Source organism: Salmo salar, chromosome 08 (genome assembly GCF_965601325.2).
Source record: "Salmo salar chromosome 08, fSalSal1, whole genome shotgun sequence".
In the NCBI taxonomy this organism is placed as follows: Eukaryota; Metazoa; Chordata; class Actinopteri; order Salmoniformes; family Salmonidae; genus Salmo; species Salmo salar.
In genome coordinates this window covers 259,901-272,500 of record NC_138298.1, presented here as the reverse complement: position 1 = coordinate 272,500, position 12,600 = coordinate 259,901, and positions in this window count along the sequence as shown.

Sequence of the window (12,600 nt, the reverse complement as noted above, 5' to 3'; positions counted from 1 at the left end):
GTGGCACGCTAGCGTCCCACCTAGCCCATAGAGTTTAAATGTATAATTTATCACTCACGTGCACATTTCCATCCTTTAACCTGTTAGGGCTAGGGGGCAGTATTGACACGGCTGGATAAAAAACATACCCGATTTAATCTGGTTACCACTCCTACCCAGTAACTAGAATATGCAAAACCTGAGAGATTCCTTTACAGGAAGTGGCCTGTCTGACCATTTCTTGAACTTCTTTTCCATCTCTATCATTTACTAAGGATCTCTGCTCTAACGTGACACCATGCTGCCAGTCATAAGAAGTGTATGATAGTAGGAACGTTCCTGAGGTCCTCCCGATCTGTGCAAGCCTAACCTTGACCGTGTGGCATTAACCCTTAACAGTGAAAAGAAGGTGTTTACATCTAAAAGTTTGCAAAAAAAATTGAAGTAATAGCATTTCTAAGGTATTTGAATAACGTGCCACAGGATTCCACTGGCTGTTACGTAGGTGGGACGATTTCGTCCCGCCGGCCCTAGAGAAGTTAAAATGTGTATAAATGATTCAACAAAGTAAAACATTTTTAAGACAAGGAAAACATGTTAAAAAGTCACTTTGTTAACCTCCCTGGGCAAGGTGGGACGCTTGCCCATGGAGGTTAACAAATCGCGTGGCGCGAAATACAAATACGTCATAAATGCTATAACTTCAATTTCTCAAACATATAACTATTTTACACCATTTTAAAGACAAGACTCTCGTTAACCTGTTAGGGCTAGGGGGCAGTATTGACACGGCTGGATAAAAAACATACCCGATTTAATCTGGTTACCACTCCTACCCAGTAACTAGAATATGCATATACTTATTACATATGGATAGAAAACACCCTACATTTTCTAAAACTGTTTGAATGGTGTCTGTGAGTATAACAGAACTCAAATGGCAGGTCAAAACCTGAGAGATTCCTTTACAGGAAGTGGCCTGTCTGACCATTTCTTGAACTTGTTTTCCATCTCTATCATTTACTAAGGATCTCTGCTCTAACGTGACACTTCCCACGTCGTCCATAGGCGCTCAGAGCCCGGGAAAAAACAGAATGTCGTCATTCCAGCCCCAGGCTGAAACACATTATCGCCTTTCTCAAGTGGCCGATCAAGGGACACTGGCTTATGCGCGTGACCCCGACCGCCCCCGCCTTTGGGATTTTTTCCTCTGTTTGCCGAAAAGGAGATAGGATTTTTAAGGTTTTGAAAATCGCGCCACAGGATAGCAGTGGCTGTTACGTAGGTGGGACGAATTCATCCCGCCTAGCCTAGAGAGGTTAACCTCTATGGGCTAGGCGGGACGAATTCGTCCCACCTACGTAACAGCCACTTTAAGCCTGTGGCGCGATTTTCAAAACCTTAAAAATCCTATTACTTCAATTTCTCAAACATATGACTATTTTACAGCTATTTAAAGACAAGACTCTCGTTAATCTAACCACACTGTCCGATTTCAAAAAGGCTTTACAACGAAAGCAAAACATTAGATTATGTCAGCAGAGTACCAAGCCAGAAATAATCAGACACCCATTTTTCAAGCCAGCATATAATGTCACCAAAACCCAGAAGACAGCTAAATGCAGCACTCACCTTTGATGATCTTCATCAGATGACAACCCTAGGACATTATGTTATACAATACATGCATGTTTTGTTCAATCAAGTTCATATTTATATCAAAAACCAGCTTTTTACATTAGCATGTGACGTTCAGAACTAGCATACTTCCGGGGAATTTACTAACAGTTTGCTAAATTACTCACGATAAACGTTCACAAAAAGCATAACAATTATTTTAAGAATTATAGATACATTACTCCTCTATGCACTCGATATGTCCGATTTTAAAATAGCTTTTCGGATGAAGCGCATTTTGCAATATTCTAAGTACATAGCCCGGCATCACAGGGCTAGTTATTTAGACACCCGGCAAGTTTAGCACTAACCATAATCATATTTACTATTATAAAAGTTTGATTACCTTTTGTTGTCTTCGTCAGAATGCAGTCCCAGGACTGCTACTTCAATAACAAATGTAGGTTTGGTCCCAAATAATCCATCATTATATCCAAACAGCGACGTTTTGTTCGTGAGTTCTAGACACTATCAGAATGGTAATCCACGGTCACGAGCATAGCGCATGGCGTGACAAAAAAATTCTAAATATTCCATTACCGTACTTCGAAGCATGTCAACCGCTGTTTAAAACCAATTTTTATGCCATTTATCTCGTAGAAAAGCGATAATATTCCGACCGGGAATCTGCAATAAACTAAACAGCCGAATTAAAATACTCCACGGGGGCTAATCGCGCACGCGCCTCACTCCATTGTCACCTAATGGGACACTTGAATAAGATGATAATCTGTTTCAGCCTGAGGCTGCCTCGTCAACCTTCATGATTTTCCCGCGTCCTGAGAGCCTATTGGAGCCCTGGGAATTGTCACGTTAGAGCTAAGATCCTTACTTTTCAATAAACAGATGCAAGACGCACGACTCCTTGTCAGACAGGCCACTTCCTGCATGAAACCTTGTCAGGTTTTTGCCTGCCATAGGAGTTCTGTTATACTCACAGACACCATTCAAACAGTTTTAGAAACTTCAGGGTGTTTTCTATCCAAACCTGAACAATAATATGCATATTCTAGCTTCTGAGTTGGTGTAGGAGGCAGTTAAAAATGGGCACATATTTTTTCCAAAATTCTCAATACTGCCCCCTAGCCCAAACAGGTTAATCTAAACACACTGTCCGATTTCAAAAAGGCTTTACAGCGAAAGCAAAACATTAGATTGTCAGGAGAGTAGCCTGCCAAAAATAATCACACAGCCATTTTCAAAGCATGCATATATGTCACAAAACCAAAACCACAACTAAATGCAGCACTAACCTTTGATGATCTTCATCAGATGACACTCCTAGGACATTATGTTATACAATACATGCAAGTTTTGTTCAATCAAGTTCATATTTATGTCAAAATCCAGCTTTTTACATTAGCATGTGATGTTCAGAACTAGCATACCCACCACAAACTTCCGGTGAATTTACTTAATCACTCACGATTAACGTTCACAAAATACATAAGAATTATAGATACAGAACTCCTTTATGCAATCGCGGTGTCAGATTTTAAAATAGCTTTTCGGCGAAAGCACATTTTGAAATATTCTGAGTAGATAGCCCGGCCATCACGGCTAGCTAATTTGACACCCACCAAGTTTGGCCCTCACCAAACTCAGATTTACTATTAGAAAAATTGGATTACCTTTGCTGTTCTTTGTCAGAATGCACTCCCAGGACTTCTACTTCAACAACAAATGTTGTTTTGGTTCGAAATAATCCATAGTTATATTGAAATAGCTCCGTTTTGTTAATGCGTTGAGGTCAGTATCCAAAGGGTGACACGCGGGCGCATTTCGTGACAAAACATTTCAAAATATTCCATTACCGTACTTCGAAGCATGTCAAACGCATTTTTTCTCGTAAAAGAGCGATAATATTCCAACCGGGCGACGTTGTATTCATTCAAAGACTGAAATAAAAAAATTGAGTCCTCTCGTGCATGCGCGCTCCAGTGTCATTGTTCCCTGCCTGACCACTCACAAACACTCCTGCTGTTTTTCGCCCAGAGACTGCAGAGCCCTCATTCCACTTTCTAGCGCCTTCTTAGAGCCAATGGAAGCCTTAGAAAATGTCACGTTACAGCAGAGATGCTGTATTTTTGATAGAGATGCCCTAGAAGGACAACAAATTGTCAGACAGGGCACTTCCTGCATGGAATCTTCTCAGGTTTTGGCCTGCCATTTGAGTTCTGTTATACTCACAGACACCATTCAAACAGTTTTAGAAACTTTGGAGTGTTCTATCCAAAGCTACTAATTATATGCATATTCTAGTTTCTGGGCAGGAGTAATAACGAGATTAAATCGGGTACGTTTTTTATCCGGCCGTGAAAATACTGCACCCTATCCATAACAAGTTAATCCTGTTGTGCAAGCTCAAGAATTGTCCAAACCTTTTAGTACTGATTATTCGCCGTTTGTCACAGAGGGTTATGTTTCACTATTGGGAAGTGATGTGCCAGTAAAGATTCTGTGAGACACTGGTGCCTCTGAATTGTTTGTTTTGGTGTCTGTTCTTCCTTTTGCTTTGTAGACAGATACAGGAACCAGTGTCCTGATTCAAGGGATAGGTTTGAATACATTGTCTGTACCATTGCACAAAGTCAAACTTATATTTGATCTAGTGCAAGGTGAAGTTTCCCTTGGTGTGTGTCCCTTTCTGCCCATTAATGGTGTTCATGTGATTTTGGTAACAACTTTGCCTGTAGTGATGTACCTCTGGTGGTTTCTCATACCCCATCGCATGTAGGGATTATCGATGAAAACGTACAGCGAATCCTGGAGGTATTCTCTACATGCGGTGCTGACACTACGGTCAAAACGGAATTTACACAACACATAACCGAACAGTTAGGCAAAGGTTAATAATTTTATGGACTATGTCCTGTAGTGATCTTGTGATGGAGCAGTCCGCTGATCCTACCTTAACCTCTATGGGCTAGGTGGGACGCTAGCGTGCCACCCGTGGTGCACTCCATCAACAGCAGGTGCATTTCAAGAGCGGCAAATTTGAATCCAAATAAATGTCAAAATTCAAATTTTTCAAAAATACAACTATTTTACACCATTTGAAAGATAAACATCTCCTTAATCTAACCACGTTTTACGATTTCAAAAAGGTTTTACGGCGAAAGCATAAATTTAGAGTATGTTAGGACAGTACATTTACAAGAGTTGTGTGTAATGTTTTGTCAAGTCAAAGACAGGGTCACCAAAACCATAAAACCAGCTAAAATGATGCACTAACCTTTTACAATCTCCATCAGATGACACTCCTAGGACATTATGTTAGACAATGCATGCATTTTTAGTTCTATCAAGTTCATATTTATATCCAAAAACAGCGTTTTACTATGGCATTGATGTTGAGGAAATCGTTTCCCTCCAATAACCGGCAGTCAAGTCAGCGTCACAAATTAAATAATTAAAATTAGAAAACATTGGTAAAATATTATATTGTCATTTAAAGAATTATAGATTTACATCTCTTGAACGCAATCAACTTGCCAGATTTAAAAATAACCTTACTGGGAAATCACACTTTGCAATAATCTGAGCACTGCGCCCAGAAAAATACGCGTTGCGATACAGACTAGACGTCATGTTGGGGAGATCTAAAATCGAAAATACTATGTAAATAATCCATTACCTTTGATTCTCTTCATCAGATGTCACTTCCAGGTATCACAGGTCCATAACGAATGTAGTTTTGTTCAAAAAAGCTCATCATTTATGTCCAAAAATCTCCGTCTTGTTAGCACATGATCTAAGCCAGCCGGACTTCTCGTCATGAACGAGGGGAAAAAATATATTTACGTTCGTTCAAACATGTCAAACGTTGTATAGCATAAATCATTAGGGCCTTTTTTAACCAGAACATGAATAATATTCAAGGTGGACGAATGCATACTCTTTTATAACGTATTGGAACGAGGGTACCCAACATGAACTCGCGCGCCAGGTGTCTAATGGGACATCATCGTTCCATGGCTCTTGTTCGGTCAGATCTCCCTCCAGAAGACTCAAAACACTTTGTAAAGGCTGGTGACATCTAGTGGAAGCAATAGGAAGTGCCAAAATATTCCTAAACCCCTGTGTTTTTCAATGGGATAGGTTTAAAGTCAATACAACACATCAGGTATCCACTTCCTGTCAGAAAATGTCTCAGGGTTTTGCCTGCCAAATGAGTTCTGTTATACTCACAGACACCATTCAAACAGTTTTAGAAACTTTAGAGTGTTTTCTATCCATATATAATAAGTATATGCATATTCTAGTTACTGGGTAGGATTAGTAACCAGATTAAATCGGGTACATTTTTTTATCCAGACGTGCAAATGCTGCCCCCTAGCCCTAACAGGTTAAGGTTTATTTGATCAAGTACTTCCGGTTGAGGTAAGGAGTGCTGCTCAGGGTTACAACGTTCAAGATCAGTTGTTGATGAGGAAATGGACGCCTCACAGCAAAAGTTGTGGGTGATGCTATTGTTCAGATCGCGGTTCCATCTAAGCTTTGATCTAGTTTTGAAAACATCTCATGACGTTTCTGATCACTTAGGGGTTAATAAAACCTATGATCGAATTTTACGTCAAATTGTATTGGCTTCGTTTAAAGACATTTCCGCTTACATCAAAACATGCCATGTTTGTCAGCTGACTGGGAAGCCTAATCAGATGTTAAGGCCCGTCCCACTACAACCTGTTACCGTTACAGGCCAGTCATTTTAGCATTTGCTGATTGATTGTGTTGGACCCCTACCCGATTCTAAAGCTGGTAGCACCTACATGTTAACTGTGATGTGTCAGGCTATGAGATTCTGCAGCCTATCCACTTCGCAACATTACCACTAAATCGGTTGTAAAGGCTTTGTCACCGTTCATCTACATTTTTGGAATACCTCAGTTGATTCAGAGCCATCAGGGTTCCAACTTCACTTAGCACATATTTTTAAAAGTCTTGTGACAATTGTGTTTAAAACATAATCAGGCCAGTGCTTATCCTGTGCAGAGTCAAGGGGCCCTTGAGCGTTTATCAGACTTTGAAGTCACTGTTACGTGTGTACTGTACTGAATTAAAACGTGACTGGGAAGAGGGGTTACGCTGGTTGCTACTCGCTGTTAAAGAAGTATCACAAGAGCACTGGTTCCAGTCCTAATGACCTTGTTTTTGGTCATACTGTGCATGGCCCTCTTGCTGTATTAAAGAAGGATTGGATGGTGGTTGAGGCTCCCCCAAATTTGTTGTCATATGTTAGTATTTCTGACACCAGTTGTATGTAGCTTGTGAAATGGCTAAAGAAAAACTAGCTTCCTCTCAGGTGAGGATGAAAAGGTTTTGACCGGCGAGCTGAGCCGCGACAATTTAGTCCAGTTAGTCCAGGGGACCAGGTTCTGGCTCTGCTGCCCATTGTTGGTTCTCCTTTTCAGGCCAAATTCAGCGGCCCATACACTGTGGTTCGCCGATTGTCCGATCTGATTGCTACCCCTGAGCGCAGAAAGGCGTATCAGCTCTGCTATGTCAATTTGTTGAAGTCCTATAATGCTCATTTGTCTTCTGAATTGACTAAAGCAGAACTATGTGCTAAAACTGACGTGGTTAGTCCTGTTCTTTTGGTGGAATCCGTTGATCTGAGGTCAGCCACTTCACCTTCACATGCAGTGTGATGAACAGGGGGTGCCGGGCCCTGATGGTGGTATTTTGAATTCAGAGTCCCTTGCAAACTTGGAGAGTTTGTTGGCTCACCCGTCTGATTGTCAAGCAGAGTTAACTGATTTTCAGTCTTGTTTTGCTGACACATAGAATGGTAGGAGAAAATCCAAAGAAAAACCAACCTGAATATTATTTTTTTTGAGAGCCCATGCTCTTACAATGGAAAGCATAGGGGCATATCCAATTCCAGCTCCCGTATGGCTTCCGCTAGGTGTCAACAGTCTTTGTTCAAGGCTTCAGGCTTGTAACTTGAATAACGAGTAATAAATACGAGTTTTAGTACCACTACACTAGTTTGTAAATCCTTGTTTACACGTGCTTTGAAGAGCACCCGAACATACTTCTTTCCGTATGAAAAATTATAGTTTAGTTACATTTTATGGTACCTGAGGAATACATTTATACGTGTTGAACGAGTGGATTAGTCAAATCGATGGCGCCAACTAAATCGACTTTTTGTGATATGAAGAAGGATTTTATCTAACAGAATGACAGTACATGTTATAGCTGGGATCCTTTGGATGTCAAATCAAAGGAAGATTTTCAAAAAGTGAATATTTAAATCGCTATTTGTGATTTTATGAAACCTGTTATGGTGGGAAAATGTTGTGGGCGTTGTCCTCAAACAATCGCATGGCATGCTTTCGCTGTGAAGCCTACTGTAAATCAGACAGTGCAGTTAGATTAACAAGAATTTAAGCTTTCAACCAATATAAGACACTTGTATGTACCTAAATGTTTAATATCCATAATTTAAGATTATTTGAATTGTGAGCCCTTCAGTTTCAGCGGATGTTGTCCCGCTAGCGGGACGCCAAGCTTGAAGTTTTAAGTACATGCTGGTTAATGATATCGGTGTACCATCATTCTCCAGTTGGGCCTCCCCATGTCTCTTGGTGAGCAAGCCAGATGGTTCTCTTAGATTTTGCACTGACTACCGGAAGGTTAGTGTGACACAACCGGACTGTTATCCACTCCCACGGATGGAAGATTGTGTTTACCAGGTTGGCTTCCCGGTTTTTCAGCAAGTTTGATTTGCTGAAGGGTTACTGGCAGGTGCCTTTGTCATCAAGAGCTCGTGAAATATCTGCTTTTATTATTCCTTCAGGTCTTTTCTCCTATACATTCAGGAGTGTAGGCCTACGCAATGCTCCTGCGACGTTTCAGCGTCTTATGAATAGGGTGATCTCTGGCCTTGAAGGCTGTGCTGTTTATCTAGATGATGTGGTTGTTTTATAGTGACACTTGGGAGCGCGATCTGGTGCAGATACGGACTCTGTTTGAACGTTTGACTGAGGCCTGTCTCACTATGAACTTAGCCAAATGTGAGTTTGCCCAGGCAACAGTGACCTACCTCGGCAGAGTGGTCGGGCAGGGTCGTGTTCTCCCAGGTGGGGCTAAAGTGGCCGCTATCGATCTGTTTCCACCGCCCACCACCAAGGAGGAGCTGCAACGCTTTCTAGGTATAGTTGGGGATTATTGGGGGTTTTGCTTCAACTTCTCCACAGTTGTAGCACCTCTGACTGATCTGTTGAAGAAGAGGGCTGATTTTAATCTGGTCTTCCTGCTGTCAGAGTGCTTTTGAAAATGTAAAACTGCTTCTTAGCTCTGACCCTGTGTTGGCTGCCCCATGATTGGAACTGCCTTCAGCCTATATGTGGATGCCAGTAACTTAGGGGCAGGTGTAGTGTTGCTTCAAGCAGATGGGGGTGTTGAACATCCTGTTAGTTATTTCTCCCGAAAGTTTAACAGCTGTCAGTTGAATTATTCAGTGGGGGAGAAGGAGGCCCTTGCTTTAATCTGGGCGTTGCAGCATATGTGTGGTCCCTATTGTGGTTTACACTGACCACAACCCCCTTACTTTCCTGCACACCATGCTTTGCCCAAATCGCAGGATTATGCGCTGCTGTTTGTTCGTGCAGGCGTTCCATTTGGATGTACGTTGTAAAAAGTGTGGATAATGTGGTGGCTGATGCGCTTTCCCGTGCACCGATTTAGTCGATTTTCCGACGCCTTCGTTGTTTTCATTTTTAGTTGGTGGTCTGTACAGGGTTTATTTTGTCCTTCCTGTTGCTTTGGCTTCTGCTCTCCTGTCACTTGGTCTCCATTTCTTTCTCTTAAATTGTTTTAAATTGCTTCCAGGTACCGTGGTTGCTGAGGATGAATGGGGTCAGGTGATTTGGTTGGGTTGGTACCATGGGCATCCGGTGGGCCTCTTACCTTTATGGTTTGTATAGTATTTTTTGTCTGAACCTTTATTAGTTATGGTTTTTGACCAGTTGTATTGGCGTATGTGTGGTTGTGGGTTTTGTTTTCAGGGCTTTGTTAGTTCCTGATTTTCATAGGATGGGGTTTTAACCCCCTCGGTTTCCCTGCCTCCTCTGTGTTTATATTTGCAGATTGGGGACAGGTGGAGCTGATTGGGTCGTTAAGGTGACAAGTTGCACCTGGGTTTGGGATCAACTAGGTGATAAAAGGTCCTGATGCCCAGTACTGCCTCTCTCACTCCACAAGCACCATTTTGTTTTGTGTTCTGGTTGATTGTTTTTGATTAGGTGCACCTTTAACACTTACATGCATTTCCATTACATCCCTCACATGCCTACTTTCACACTTCACAAGTTATTTTTCTTGTTCAAATCTAGGCCAAGAACTATGCCTCCCTCAACAGTCATATGTCAAGTAATATCCTTCCCAGAAACACTGTTCATCTGACTCAGATATGATACTCCCCATTGCTTTATTTACACGGTTAGTGAAAACCCTTGCCAAAATCTTACAATATTTCATAAACTTAAAGGCCTAAAATTTTCCAGCTTCTCCCTGCTCCATTTGTTTTATAATATTTAACAATCTTGTGGACAATGATTCTGGAACTACCTGTGCCTGTTCAATGTACACATACACGTCCAACAATACAGATGATAAAACTCACTTTTCAGCCCATCTGATCCGACTTTTTTCCCCTATCACTGGCCAAGAAAGCCTCTTGTAGCTCCTTCACTATCATCTTTGTCATACATTTTTCGTTCAGCATCAGATAATTTAGCATCAATAAAACCTAAAACCTCCTCAATACAGCCTTGATCACCACCCCCCATTGCCCCTTGCCCCCATACATGCACTCTTTTCAAAGTTATGTTCAGCAGCCTGAGCTTCCATAAAGCCTGCCACATCATAACCCTCCACCGTATCAACTTTTTCCAGCTCAATGTCAAGTCGTTTAACCTGTTATGGCTAGGGGGCAGTATTTTCACGGCCGGATAAAAAACGTACCCGATTTAATCTGATTATTACTCCTGCCCAGAAACTAGAATATGCATATAAATATTAGCTTTGGATAGAAAACACTCTAAAGTTTCTAAAACTGTTTGAATGGTGTCTGTGAGTATAACAGAACTCATTTGGCAGGCCAAAACCTGAGAAGATTCCATGCAGGAAGTGCCCTGTCTGACAATTTCTTGGCCTTCTTGATTATCTCTATCCATTACAAGGGATCTCTGCTGTTACGTGACACTTCCTACGGCTCCCATGGGCTCTCAGAAGGCGGCAAAAAGCTGATTCGTGGCTTTGCAGGCTCTGGCTGAAAAAAAGTAGCGTGTTTGGATAGTGGCTGGTCACAGTACTGTGAGACTCAGGCGCGTGCACGAGTGGACTCCATGTTTAATCTTTGAACGAAAACCACCGCTCCCGGTCGGAATATTATCGCTTTTTTACGAGAAAAATGGCATAAAAATTGATTTTAAACAGCGGTTGACATGCTTCGAAGTACGGTAATGGAATATTTAGAATTTTTTTGTCACGAAATGCGTCATGCGCGTGACCCTTATTTACACTTCGGATAGTGTCTTGAACGCACGAACAAAACGCTGCTATTTGGATATAACAATGGATTATTTTGAACCAAACCAACATTTGTTATTGAAGTAGCAGTCCTGGGAGTGCATTCTGACGAAGAACACCAAAGGTAATCAAACTTTTCTAATAGTAAATCTGACTTTGGTGAGTGCTAAACTTGCTGGGTGTCTAAATAGCTAGCCCTGTGATGCCGGGCTATCTACTGAGAATATTGCAAAATGTGCTTTCACCGAAAAGCTATTTTAAAGCTTAGCTGTGGTTTTGTTTTTTGTGACATTATATGCTAGCTTGAAAAATGGGTGTCTGATTGTTTCTGGCTGGGTACTCTGCTGACATAATCTAATGTTTTGCTTTCGCTGTAAAGCCTTTTTGAAATCGGACAGTGTGGTTAGATAAAGGAGGGTCTTGTCTTTAAAATGCTGTAAAATAGTCATATGTTTGAAAAATTGAAGTTTTTGTATTTTTGAGGAATTTGTAATTCGCGCCACGCCTATCATTGGATATTGGAGCAGGTGTTCCGCTAGCGGAAGGTCTAGATGTAAGAGGTTATTCAAAGATATCCGCTCCCTCTTTAAAAGAAAATTCCTCCGTCTTGCATAGTCAACACTCAACCCTCTAATCTTCTCTTTTAGACCCTCCCACCACAATCAAATATTAACACATTTAAAATCACTCAACATTTCTCTGTTTAATACAATCGGCAATCATATCAATATATTTTTCTTCTTTTAGTAGCTCAGCATTCAAACACCGTACACCACCCACTCTAGTAGGTACACTATGACCCAGCAGGAACCCAAGAGAGGCATAATTACATACATTTAAATCATACCTAATCTTGTGAACATATTGCACCACATTTACAGCCGCAAAAGAATAATCAATGCGACTTTGCCTGAGACCGTTTAAAAAAACCTGTCTCCTCGAAAGCTCTCACCTGGATGCATACCCCAACATACATCACTCAATGATCCTTCATTACCCCCAGCAAGACTAGCCTAGACAGATCAGAGCACAACAATGTACTCCTTAACATGTCCATTGTAGTCAAACGGACGTTAAAATCCCACAACCAATATACAGTTACCCACACAATGTTGCTCAAGTGACTGAAAAAACACAGCTCGGTCAATCTCATTGTTAGGTGCATAAACATAAAAAAAATGTAACACTTAAAAGACTACCCTCACCCGTGTGCACTTCCCTAATATTCTGCACACTATCCCGCTTAATTAAAATATCAACCCGACACATCCTCTCCCTACCATTATTAAAATAAAGCAAATCCATCCACTGCTTTCTTACTCCATCCATCTTACTGTCAGTCTAGTGTCTCTTGAAGGCATAAAATAACAGCCTGAAGTAGGCTTACTGTCTGTCTGGTCTAAC